This window comes from Macaca nemestrina, chromosome 8, assembly GCF_043159975.1.
Source record: "Macaca nemestrina isolate mMacNem1 chromosome 8, mMacNem.hap1, whole genome shotgun sequence".
Taxonomy (NCBI): Eukaryota; Metazoa; Chordata; class Mammalia; order Primates; family Cercopithecidae; genus Macaca; species Macaca nemestrina.
This window is the reverse complement of record NC_092132.1, coordinates 113268972-113281915: the sequence shown is the minus strand read 5'-3', so window position 1 is coordinate 113281915 and position 12944 is coordinate 113268972.

The following is a 12944-nucleotide window of genomic DNA, read 5'->3' as shown; positions in this document are numbered from 1 at the left end:
TCACTCATTTATCTTCTCTGCACTCTCCATGGTACCCAGTGCAATTTGGTTCCTCCCTACCCCTCCAGGTAGGAGGCGGGACTCAACTCTGGAGGCAGGGCTTGGACACTGGACCAAATTGAGGACTAGCTAAAACAGGGATGGGGTGAAAGCACCTTTCCATAAGACACACCCACCAGTGTCCCATGTCAGTTTATTGCTGCCATGGCAACACCTGGCAACACTCATGCCCCTTTCCATGACAACAATCTGGCATCCCAGAAGTTACAACCCCTTCTAGAAATTTTGGCATAATTCGCCCTTTACTTTGCATGTAATAAAAAGTGAGTATAAATCTAACTGCAGCACTGCCCTGAGCTGCTACTCTCAGCACACACCTGTGGGGCAGCCCTGTTCTGCAGGAACTGGCACAGAGCTGCGATACTGCCGCCTCCATAAAGCCATTTTCTTCTACCACCAGCTCACCCTTGAATTTTCCCCTGGGCAAAGCCAGGAACCCTCTCAGGCTAAGCCCCAATTTGGGCTCATATGCCCTGCATCACTCTAACTCTCTCCTCACTAAGGCAGCAACCACTGAGTCACAGTGAACACTGCAGACTCCAGCCTGATGGCATACACAGAGCACAGCCTCCTGGGATGAACCTTCCTGCCCTGGAATCTGAGACCCTACCCTTACTAAGGGGATCCCTGGAGGGCGAACAGAGATGTCACTCCTTGGGGACCTGCAGCAGGAGAACCACCTCTGGCCCATGAGGACAGGTGATCCTCCAGGGTTGCAGATGACTAGAGAGCCCTGAGCTGGCCAGCACAGGTGACTGCATCCTCGCTCCTGTGCTCCCTGAGTGTGTGTGTGTGGTGGGGGGTGCTTCTGGAAGTGCTGACCTCAGATACTCACTTATGCCTCTAGTGTTTCTGCCTGACCCGCTCCTATGCTCCTATCAGAACTGGAAACCTGGTGACTGCCCACGCCCTACAGACAATCTTATCTGCAACTGGGAATCCAATAAGTATTTATTGCTGATTTAATGCCCAGAGACTGTAAGAGAACATATGGCTCCCAGGAAAGTGTGTACATGATATATAGGATCTGCAGCTGGTCCCTGCAGAAGTATTTTTGGGCTTTAACTAAGGTGTATCATGGTGCAAGGGAGATTTTTTTGTTGGAAAGACATTAGAGTCTCACTTATCATAGCCTCTCAAGAACAATGAGGAGTATTGTGTCAGTCAGCTACTGCCATAAAACAAACAACTCCAAAACTTAATGGCTTTACTAACATGTCTGTGAGTGGCAAGTTGTTGGCTAGGATGACAGAGGCCACTCATCACCAGAAGCAGCCCAGGTTGCTGCAGGCAGTGGCAGTCACAGGGTTCCCAAAGCAGTAACAGCAGACAGGCCCCACAGCACAGGTGCTTGTCAGCCTCTGCCTGTTTCACAGCAGCCTAAGCAAGTCTCCTGACAGGGCCCCATCTCGAAGTGTGAGAGCAGTCAAAGTCACAGCAAGAGGATGTGAAGCCGAGGAGGGACAAATTGTGGCCACATTTGAGGTCTAGCCCAAGGTTGAATGAACCAGCATGTAGGCTGACATTTATTCATGCACTCCTCTTACCAGAACATCAAGACCAGCTCTTCTCCACTGTGCCTGACTTATCAAAATAGATCTCAATAGATTCTTGAACGGCTGCATAAATGAATAAATACACAATGCATGAAAGACAGGAATGAGTGAATTAACAAGAGGCCAGTAAGAGAGTGAGTGAGTGCTGTTCTAACACTCAAGGTGTCTTTTTTTAGGTCCTCAGTCCTGGGGGAAGATTCCAGAATTTGGAGAAGAAACGTAGAAACACACAACTCTTTAAGATATAGAAGCATTAAAGACGATGTCTGGGGAGAACAGGCTGTGGGCACAATCAGAAAAAAACTGAACTAAGAATCAAAAGCCCTGGCCGGGCGCGGTGGCTCACACCTGTAATTCCAGCACTTTGCGGGGCTGAAGCGGGCAGATCACTTGAGGTCAGGAGTTCGAGACCAGCCTGGCCAACATGGCAAAAAACCATCTCTACTAAAACTACAAAAACTAGCTGGGTGTGGTGGTGCATGCCTGTAGTCCCAGCTACTTGGGAAGCTAAGGCAGGAGAATCGCTTGAACCCAGGAGGCAGAGGTTGCAATAAGCCAAGGTCGTGCCACTGCAGTTCAGCCTGGGTGACAGAGCGAGACTCCATCTAAAAATAAATTAAGAATAAAAAGCCCTAAGTCCTCAAACTTTGTTCTTTCTGTAATCCTAACATGATTCATTAATTTCCCCATTTTTCGATTTCAATAAGTATTTACTGAGTGTCTACACTATGCCAGGCACTGGCCCCTAAATCCATGACATTACCAGTCAGAAGCTGTTCTAAATGAATGGGTCCCAGGCCTCTTTTGAGGCATGCTTCTCACCTGCATTGGTGAGGAGGAGAGGCCCACTCACATTGCCACTGCTGCATCCCCTCACTAAACCTCAAGGGACTCTCAGGCTGGGAATGATGGAAGACTGGGGCCAGAGCTGGTTTTTTGGATTGACAGGATAGGGTGTCCCAGGCCAATAGGACCTCTCAGATCCCTTTTAGCTCTAATGCTCTAGGATAAGAACTGGAACCATGACAAGCCCCTGAGAGATGCCTTCCATCACAATCAGTAATCCTGAGCTGTGGGGAAAGCAGACATCTACCGACAGCCCACGCAGGAAAGCCCCTAAGAACAACAGAACAGCAAGACAGGATCCTCAGAGCATCCCCCAAACCAAGCTCCTTGACCATGCACAAACCTGGCTTCCCTGATCTGTTATCCAGCCAACCTCCCATCACAAAGTCCAGCTTCCCAAGTAAAGGCAAACAACTCAGTCACCTAACTCACAGCTCCCTACTTCAGGGAGCAAATGGGCGGTACAGCCCCCAGCGGAGCCATTGGGCCCTCATTGTGGAATAAAAACACATCCAAAACATCAGGCACCTCCCGAGATCTCACCGTGCCCCTTGCAGCCCACTGACTTCATCAGGATGAGGATAGGTGCTCTCTCAATTTCCCTCTCTCCCTCCTAAATTTTTCTGGGCACCTGCTTACCCTTACCTCCTTCCTTCCTTCCTCCCACAGGCTTGGATATCGCCTTTTATTACACTTCACCCAAGTGGGTTGTCTTCTTACCTTATCTTCAGTCTGTCTCCCTGCTGGCCTACAAACATTCCAGCACCCTCCCTTGTCCCCATTTGTCAACAGCATGGGATGCTGTTGAGTCTCCTTCCTCATACTCTCTCCCAAGCAGGCACTTCTTCTTAACTTCCCTGCTCTTCCCTGACTCCCAGTCATGCAGGCTCAGACTTTGAGATTCATCTTTAATAGCATCACATGCCATGATAGGACATGCTTTTAGCATTATTGCTTGAGGATTCCTTGGTCTCTCTTCCCCATCCCCCAACACAATCAGGTGCCAGCTGCTGCTGCTGCTGCTTCTTCTTCTTCTTCTTCTTCTTCTTCTTCTTCTTCTTCTTCTTCTTCTTCTTCTTTTTAAGATATTGGGTGTTGCTCTGTTGTCCAGGCTGGAGTGCAATGGCCATACCTGCATCATCACTGCAGCCTTGACCTCCTGGGCTCAAGCAATCCTCCTACCTCAGCCTGCCAAGTACCTGGGCCACAGGCATGTGCCACTACGCAAGGCTATTTTTATTTTTAGAGATGGAATCTCAGGTCTCATTATGTTGCCCAGATTGATCTCAAACTCCTGGGTTCAAGCAATCCTCCTGCCTCAGCCTCCCAAAGTGCTGGGATTACAGGTGTGAGCCACTGTGCTGGCCCCATATGCCAGCCTCTATCTATCATCTTCCATGGTAGCTTGTGAACCATTCCTTCTCTTCATGCCCATGAACACCTTTCCTTTCACCTTCTCAGGACTACGGTCAGAGTTTTTGGGCCTTAGTTTCTCCACCATTTCCTCTCCCTCTTTAAATAAATAGCCTATTTGGGGCCAAGACTTGCATATCTCTATATTTGATCCTCCCACCCTCCCTTCGGCCTAGAAGGATTCACCCCTGCCCTGCCACAGCCGACCCAGCCTCCAAGGTTCCGCTCAGTGCAGCCCCTCAAGGAATCCTCTCTCATCTCCTACCTTACCCCCTCCCAGCAACCCTCTCCCAGGAGCTGGACGTCATCTCACTGTCCTCTGCATTCCTATATCTCTGTCTCTGTACTGTCCTAAGCTGTGTGTCCCTTTCTACATCCTGTCCTAGGAATCTGTGTGTTTTCCTGTCTCCCTGCTGATAAAGACTCCTTGAGAGATGTAACTACATCCTTTATAGTATTACACCTTCCACAGAACTAGGACGAAGTCTTTGGATGGATTTGTTGAATGAATGAATGAATGCATGAATGAGTGAATGAAAGCATGAGTGAGTGAGTGAATGAATGAAGCCCCCAGCTTTCACAGAAGGCAGTCACAGAGCATGTGTAGCTCTCTGGGCAGGCACCCTAGGACGCTTGCGCAGAAGCAATCTGGTGTAAAAGTATCACACGAATTATTTACCAGAGCTATGTCTCTTGACAGCAATCTACAGCCACCTCTTTGTAGAAGCAATGAAATTAAAATCTGTTGCATTAAACCTAACTCCTTGAACAGCCCCATTTTCACCCCATCCCCCAGCCCCCTCCAGATACATAAGGATGGAGCACAGCAGCTTCTCCCCTATTCTCAGCTTCTCCCTTATTCCTGCCTGAAACTGAGCAGTATCCCCCAACTTTGGCCACCCCGCCCCCACCCTGGCTCAGCCACTGAGTTCACATCTTTTAGCCTAATTCATTTTCTAGATAGATGGAGCAAATACCTAGCAAATATTATTTATGGCTTTGTGATAAATAAGCCTTTTACAGAAGTTTTTCAAGGAGTTCTGGGGAGTTTCAAGGATAACTTTCAGCAAGTTTCAAAGGTCAGGTCAGGCTGGGATACTGAGCCCATAGTATTTGCCGGGCCGTTCATCTGTTTTGAATTATTGGCCTTACCCAGCTTCCGTGGGCTCTCAATGGAGGGGCTGTGCTGTAGCTCTCGGGCTGTATTTTATTTCCATTGTGGGCAAGGGTCTTTAATGATTTCTTGTGCTGGACTGACAGTGGGGAGAAAGAAAAAAGGGGTCTTCATGAAATTCAGGCTCCTGCAGATGTGCTAGGAAAGATGGTCCTACCTGCCTGGCCACCCCTGCCCATATGCCCCCAACCCTGCACACAGAGCAGTGGCATCCCCCTGCGTGAAGCCAAGAGAACCTGGCAGCACAGAGGGGAGGTCAGAAAGGGCAGGGCTTTCCCAGGGGGCTGGGAAGCTTGGGCCCTTTTCTGATGTATGAACAAACACACATCTGATTTTGTGCAGACTTGCAAATGTAGATTCTTGGGAGCAGAGACCACGCTTTGCTCAACTCCACAGCCTCAGAACCTAACACTCTATCCGCACATAGTAGGTGCTCAGTAAATATTGATTGGATTGGATTGGATTGGTTTGAATCAAGTTGAATTGGTCTCCTACTCCCTCCCCTCTAACCGTGGTTTCCTTCCACAGAGCCTTTGTGGGTTTTTAAAAAAAATTTCTTCTCTTTCCTTTTGCTTTTGTTGTTGTTGGGTTTTTGTTGTTGGTTTTTTGGGTTTTTTTTTTTTTTTTTTCTCGTTAGTTTGTTTATTTTGGTTGTTTGGATTTGATTTTGACTAACTCTCAGAACGGATTTGCTTGAGGCAGAAGTCTGGCCTAGAATGTAAAGGTCTTTCCAGATCTAGACATTTCTCCCAAGATGATTTGGCAAAATTTTCCATTCCTGAGACCTAAGGCTATCTGCCCACTACTCTAGAAGTGACGCAAAGCAAAGAACGAAAGATGCCTTTGAAAGATGCTCTCTCATTGTACATTCTTTTATATTGGTATCACTCTCTTACAGCTTTGAAAATGGATTTTCCATAGCCTTTTCTACTAATCTGAGACCTTTATTGGCAGTTCCACTAGGCACACATGGGTTCTTTAAAAAGACTTGATGAAGTGAATTGAATGCAGAAAGTCTGGATTTGTTCATCTCTTTTGCTGTTTGTTTTTAACATGAGAAGGTAGAAAAATGTCTCCTCCTGTGAGAAATCGATCAAGGGCTCTCTTTGTCTTTAGACTAAGGCGCGTTCTGCTAGATCCCCTTCTTATAAACATCTGTCCCTCTCACTTTACATGATAAATATGACCTGAGGAAGTGCTACTTTTGCTATTTTTTAAAAATCAAATTGTATTTAAATGTACTCGTGGACATTTAAAGAAACATCTTCTCAATAAGAATAACTCACTAATTTACCTACCTGTCCAATCTGAGCCTTTCACATTGGGTTTGCTCAAGGAAACTTTTCTCTTTTTGTTCTTCTTTCGGAAAAGACAATTACCAGTGGGTGAGTTGTACGGAATCTTCTTCCTCAGACATAGAAGCCAGCACTGAGGCCCCAGGAGGGCAGGCCTGTTAGCCAGAATTGTATCTGGGCCCAAACAGAAGACCAGCTCCAAAAAAAGAGGTTTAGTAAATGAGAAAAAGCTGAGATCACTAGTACCCAAAGAGGTCATTAAATCATGAGGGAGGATCCAGGCCGGAGGATGTGATGGGATGGAGTGGCAGGACAAGAAAACAGAAAATAATAAGCCCATTGGGCCAGAGAAATTAAAACCCCATGACAAGGGCCTTTGATGTTGTTGGCTTTCACTTGCTCTCGCATCCAGCTCTCTGCCAGGCCAGGTACAAAAGCCCAAGGACAGAGTCAGCCAGGTTCCTGGTTTGTCTTCCTGGTGACGTTGGATTTCTACCAGCCCTTCCAGCTTCTGGAGGTGAACCTTCCAGCTGAGTCCTCTGTTCACTAAGACATCCTCAGCCTCCAGTGTCCTCACCTTCAAATCTGTTAACACTCAACTCCACCAATGATGGAGGGATGACGGGTGCCTGCCATGGTGAATGCTTCAGATCTATTTCATAAGGAAAAGTACCCTTTAGTAAAAAAGAATAGAAAAAGGAAGTGTTGTCCCTAGTACTTCAAAGCACATGGGGCCCAGTGGCACTTCCTGCACCAGGGCTTTCTGCACCATCTTCTCCTGGGTCTCTGCTTTGTCTGCTGTAAGTGGATTGTGTGCAAATTTCTCTTTCCTCTCCTGGAGAACCCCTTTTCTCTTCAGCACCATCCCAGGGACAGGGCTCTAGGGACAAAGTCCTCGTGGTTTGCTCTAGTTAACTATTGCTGTGTATCAAACCACTCCAAAACTTAAGTTGTTTAAGACAACAATATATTATGTTTCGCGTATCTGTTGACTGAGTGAGCCGGGCAGTTTTCGTTTAGGGTTATAATCAGATAAATGGAGCCCGGGCATGGATCACCTAGAGTCTGGACAAGACTGGATCTTCAAGATGAATCATGTACTTGACTGATGGTTGACATTGACTGTCAGCATCTCAGCTGTGCTGTTATCCAAGGCACCTCCATGTGGCATCTCCGGATGGCCTGGACTTCCCACATGATGGTGGCCAAATCCCAAGAGGGGATGGCTCATGTCTGTAATCCCAGCACTTTGGGAGGCCAAGGCGGACAGATTACCTGAGGTCAGGAATTCGAGAGTAGCCTGGTCAACATGGTGAAATCCCATCTTTACTAAAAAAAAAAAAAAAAAAAAAAAAAAAAAAGAAGAAGAAGAAGAAAAAGAAAAAAAATTAACCAGGCATGGTGGTGGGCACCTGTAATCCCAGCTACTAGGTAGGCTGAGGTAAAAGAATTGCTTGAGTCCGGGAGGGGGAGGTTGCAGTGAGCCAAGATCACACCACTGCACTCCAGTCTGAGTGACAAGAGCAAGACTCTGTCTCAAAAAACAAACAAACAAACAACAACAACAACAACAAAACCAGAAAGTCCATGGAACTCAGCTGTGTCACATACTCAGATGTCCAGGTGCTCCCCACCATGTGCTTTATTTATTTTTATTTTTTTTAAGATAACAGAATTGGAAACCAAACATCAGACTGCTTCCTGGGGGTCTTCTCCGGACTTATAATTAAGAATAAAAGGTAACCAAAATAAAGGAGAAAAAAGCAGGGAGGGAAAAGTGAAAACGCAACTTAAAAAAAAAAAAAATGAACTTTGAGAGTTTGAATAATTCCAAAACCTTTTCTGTTTGAAAGCAAAGTAAATCTTCCAGAGCATCAAAGCCCTGTAGAGAGCAAACGGGGTTTATACTGAAGATCCTCAACCCCCAGTCGGAAGACCGCCCCTCCCCCGCTGGTGCTAAGAGCAGAGGCACCAAGCCATTCACTTGTCCCCTGCAGGAGTAAGTAGGTTTTCCTCCAGCCTGTCCGGGGCTCCTTCCTGAACCATCCAGGAAGGTCTCTGCTCTGAGGGTCTCTCTCTCCCCTAAAGAATCCCTGTCCACCTCTCTAGCGGGCATCTGGGAAAAGCGTGGAGGACACAGCAGGGCGGCTACTGGCCCCTTCCTTGCTGTGTGGCCCAGGGAAATTCGCCCTCACCCTTTGCCTAGGCCCGATCACGTATAAGGATAAAGACGGTGTGTGTGAAGCTGCTTCCACTTTCTTATAGGATTATGCAGCTGTAAAGAGGGCCAGGAAGAGAGAAGGCGATATTGTGATTTGTAGTTTACACTCGTGATCTTAAAAAATTTGTATCCCAGCAGGTTTGGGGAAAAGAGCCCTGGATGGGGAGTTTCACAAGCTGGGGTCTGACCTATTTCACCACTCACTAACTGTGGGTCTTCCCTGGCCATCTCAGCTGGGAAATGAGATGGTTCTACTACTTAATCAGCTTTAGGGTATCTTCTGGCCCCAGATTTTCCCACCTCACCAGGCCACACAGAGAAGCAGCTCTGCTACCCTCCCTCTGAGGGGTGTGGGGACACCCTCACCCCTCAACCCTTTGAAGCCACTCATTTGTCCCCGGCTGCCTCCTTTCAGGCCACTGTGGGGAGCTGATAAGAAGAGTTTGCAAACGGGCTACCATGGAGAAAATTCACAAGTTGTTTTCCTAAAAAGCGAGGAACTGGAGTGGGGGCGGGCAGGGTGGGGGCAGGGCCCATTCCCTCGGCTCTGGAGGTGTCTATATTCTTTAGCTCTTAATCATTAGATCAGAAAAGGGGGGGCAGGCAATGGAGGCAGAGGGGGAGGGAAAAGGGAAGAAAAAAAACTCAACAACAACAAAAAGCCAGCCTCACACTCAGGTCCTCGGGGACCCAGAACTCCATTCAGAGTTTTCAGAAAATAGGGTCAGGCATGTCTTGTGACCTGAGACCCCAGAGCTCCTCTGTTCCCCATAATTATCTAATACAGCACTCTCTCTGCCAAATACAATGAAACAATTTGTCACTTCAATTATCTGTCAGTCAACACTGAGGCCTTTTCAGCAGGCCAGCACATGTGTTTGGAGAGCTTGTCAGTGAGGGCTGTCTAGCCAGACCCATAACCATGGAAAATGGAACCTTTGTTAATTCTGGTTCTTAGAAAAGTAAATCCATTCAATTTCTCTCCTCTCACTCTCTCTTCTTTTCTAAATGCCTTCAGCTTGGAATTCGCACAAGGAACTGAATTGGTCCTGCTCTGAACCTCGGATGACTGGCCGAAGGATTTGCATGAGGAAGCAGAAATTAATTATTCTTTTCGGGGCTTTTCCCCCCTCGTTTTCTGTAATTCTGTGTTAGAAGCGAGATTACACCCTGCGTTACCAGCGGATGGGGGTGGTGAGGGATGGAGAAGTGGGGGCCGGGCTTGCACCAGGCAAGCAGTTCCCGAGTTCAGCCCCACCAGCGGCCTGCCTTCCTTTTCCTTCCCTGCCCTCATGTGGCAAGAAGGCAGCTCCATGCCCACTGCCAAGGGGAAGGCGGGACATGTGGCACCCTCCGGAGGGGCGCCCCCCTTTGGGGTACTGAGGATTCTCCACTTGAAGAAATAAAGGAAAAGGAAAAGGGTCATCCCTTGGGCAGACCCTGACTTCCACTCCTAGACACAGACCTAAGGCTATTTCCTGCCAGGACACAGAGGCCTCCTCCCTGTCGGGGAACAGGGACCTCCACGCTGTCAGGGAAAAAGGACCTCCTCCCGGTGAGGGCGAAGCGGATCCATGGCTGAATCACTGAGGCCTGCCTGGCAAGTCTGTACATCAGTGATATTTTCCAGAATGGTCTAACTTTAAATATTCCAGCCCACCATCAGACTGTGTACGAAGCTGCATGTCTCCATTTGGGGTTGAGAATTTGAAGCTTCTATAAGACTGGGTGCCAGCATGGAAGCCAGAGAACCCCTCCTAGCTCACAGGGGTCCTAGCACAGAGAGGGGCTGGTGTGCTTTGAAGGTGGGAGCTGGGGGTAGGCACTGGTTTGGCATTTCATAGCTCAATTGTTTCCACAGTAATTGGGATTTTTTTAGAGACAGGGTCTTGCTCTGTCCCCCAGGCTGGAGTGCATTGGCGCCACTGTAGCTCACTACAGCCTCAAACTCCTGGGCTGAATCCTCCCACATCAGCCTCCCAAGTAGCTGGGACTACAGGTGTGCACCACCACACCCAGGTCAATTTTTTTTAATTCTTAATTTATTTATGTATTCATTTATTTTGTACAGACAGAGTCTCCGCAAATGTTATGTTTGTAACATGTTGCCCAGACTGGTCTTGAACTCCTGGCTTCAAGCAATCCTCCCACCTCAGCCTCCCAGAGTGCTGGCACTATGAGTGTGAGCCACGACACCCAGATGCCATACTGATTTTCTTAGTATATTGACCTATAACAAATAAAATTATAAAGTGTTAAAATTTACATCCATGACTTCATATATGCTAAATGCTTTATCCCACTTTAGACATTTACAAATCCTCTCTGCGAGGGCCTGTTTCCTCCCCATCCAACACAAGCCCAAAGGTGGAATCCAGTAGTGCCTGCTTCTGGGAGGGTTTCCTTTCCCTCCTTCCAGTCCCAGGACCCAGAACCACCAAAGAACACACATTGGTGTTTTCCAAGGCATTAAAATTGTGTCCCCAGGACGTCTGAGAAAATAGGTCCCTGAAAATGTTCAAGTCAAAAATCTCTCTCATCCACAGATGCACTGGAGAGCGTACCTCCTACAGCCTGGCCTCTGAGTCACCACAATCATTCTTGCCTCTGCCCTTTCTGCCTTCTCCCCTGCCTGCCTTTCTTCCTCTCTTCTTCTCCTTTCTTTCCCTCTTTTTCCATCTGCTTCCTTTCCTGCCTTTTCCCTGCCAGACTTCTCTATATTGTTTCTTCTTTTATCCTTCCTTAGGATTTTGACCTCTTCCTGTCTTTTTCCTTTTTGAGTCCAAAGAATTTCACAGCCATTCCTATAGTGTTGGATTATGCAAAGAGAGAAACCACCCTCTTTTTTCCCTTTTTTTTTTTGGAGACAGAGTTTCCCTCTTGTCGTCCAGGCTGGAGTGCAATGGCGCAATCTTGGCACACTGAAACCTCTGCCTCCCAGGTTCAAGCAATTCTCCTGCCTCACCCTCCCAAGTATCTGGGACTACAGGTGCGTGCCACCACATCTGGCTAATTTTTGTATTTTTAGTAGAGATGGGGTTTCACCATGTTGGCCAGGCTGGTCTCAAACTGCTAACCTCAGGTTATCCACCCGCTTCAGTTTCTCAAAGTGCTGGGATTACAGGCTTGAGCTACCATGCCCAGTCTCTTTTTACCTATTTTGTAGGTAAGAGAATATAAGCTAGAGTGTGAACTCTTAAATTCAGTCATTGCTCAATAAATAAAGAACCACCAGGTAGACTCAGTCTCAGCCAGGCCCATAATGGGTGTTCCTGCCCATCTCACCCTCAGAACAGAGCACGCTTTTTCCCACTTGACTTAGGTGGCAGAATTCCTCTAACACGCCATCCTGGCAGCCAACATGAACGTGGTCCGAGAGGGAACTGGATCTTTTGCTCCTGAGCTGTGAGTGGAGCCTCTTTTCAGCTCTCAAAGAAGAGTCCACCTTGGGGGGGGTGTGGCAGTGGGGGAAGAAAATCACTTTTCTTTCTAAATCATCTTAAAGTTAACCTGGCCCTACAAAATGACCACTCACTTTGAGAAGTCATGTGCTTATTTGAAATGTTTTTGGAAATTAAAACATATAGAAGAGCAGCACAAAATCATCAGACAATTACTTTCTAAGAACTCCATGTTTTCAAGCGGGGGTTCACATTTCATGAGCTCCAGCGTCATTCTCTGCCTTTTTTTCAGATTTTATTCTGATTGACTTGGGGATTTTTCCAAAAATCAAGCCTACCCTTAGTGTAGGAAAATCAGTACAGAAAAAAATATATATATAGCATGTCCTTAGTTTAGGAAACTTAGCAACTATTAGGGCAGCATGAAAAGCGACACTGCAATACTGAAAACAATTCCAAAGGCACAATGTGCCCAGCAGAGCCAGCGTCTAGCAGGACCAGGATAGCTGAAGCATCTTCTGGGAAGGTAGCTGTAGCATTGACACAGAGGCCAAACGTCACAGCTGAGAGAAGCAAAAGACCTGATCGAAATCAATACACAAATATCGGGGCTAAAGTTGGGGAGGGGGTCAGTCTGTTTTCTCTCAACTCTGGGACAGGCTTTTACCCCACCCACCTTTCCCCAACCTCCATGCTGACCCACTCCCCCTCCCCCCAAAATTCCCTTCATTTAGTTGACATCAGTGTTTAACCTTTCACCTCCAGCGACCTCTACTGTTTGCTCCTTGGGAAACACAGTGACACGGTTGCCCTGTCTCCTGGTCACTCCCCAGAGAAAAGGGGCAGAAAGAGAACTGGACTGAATGAGCAATACAGGCTGGGAGCTGTGTCTAATCCCATCTCCAGCCCTGCACAATTTAGAAACCTTTCCCAAGGAGCCCTTGAGACCACAGCTGATTCTTCTTCTCTCACAAACGC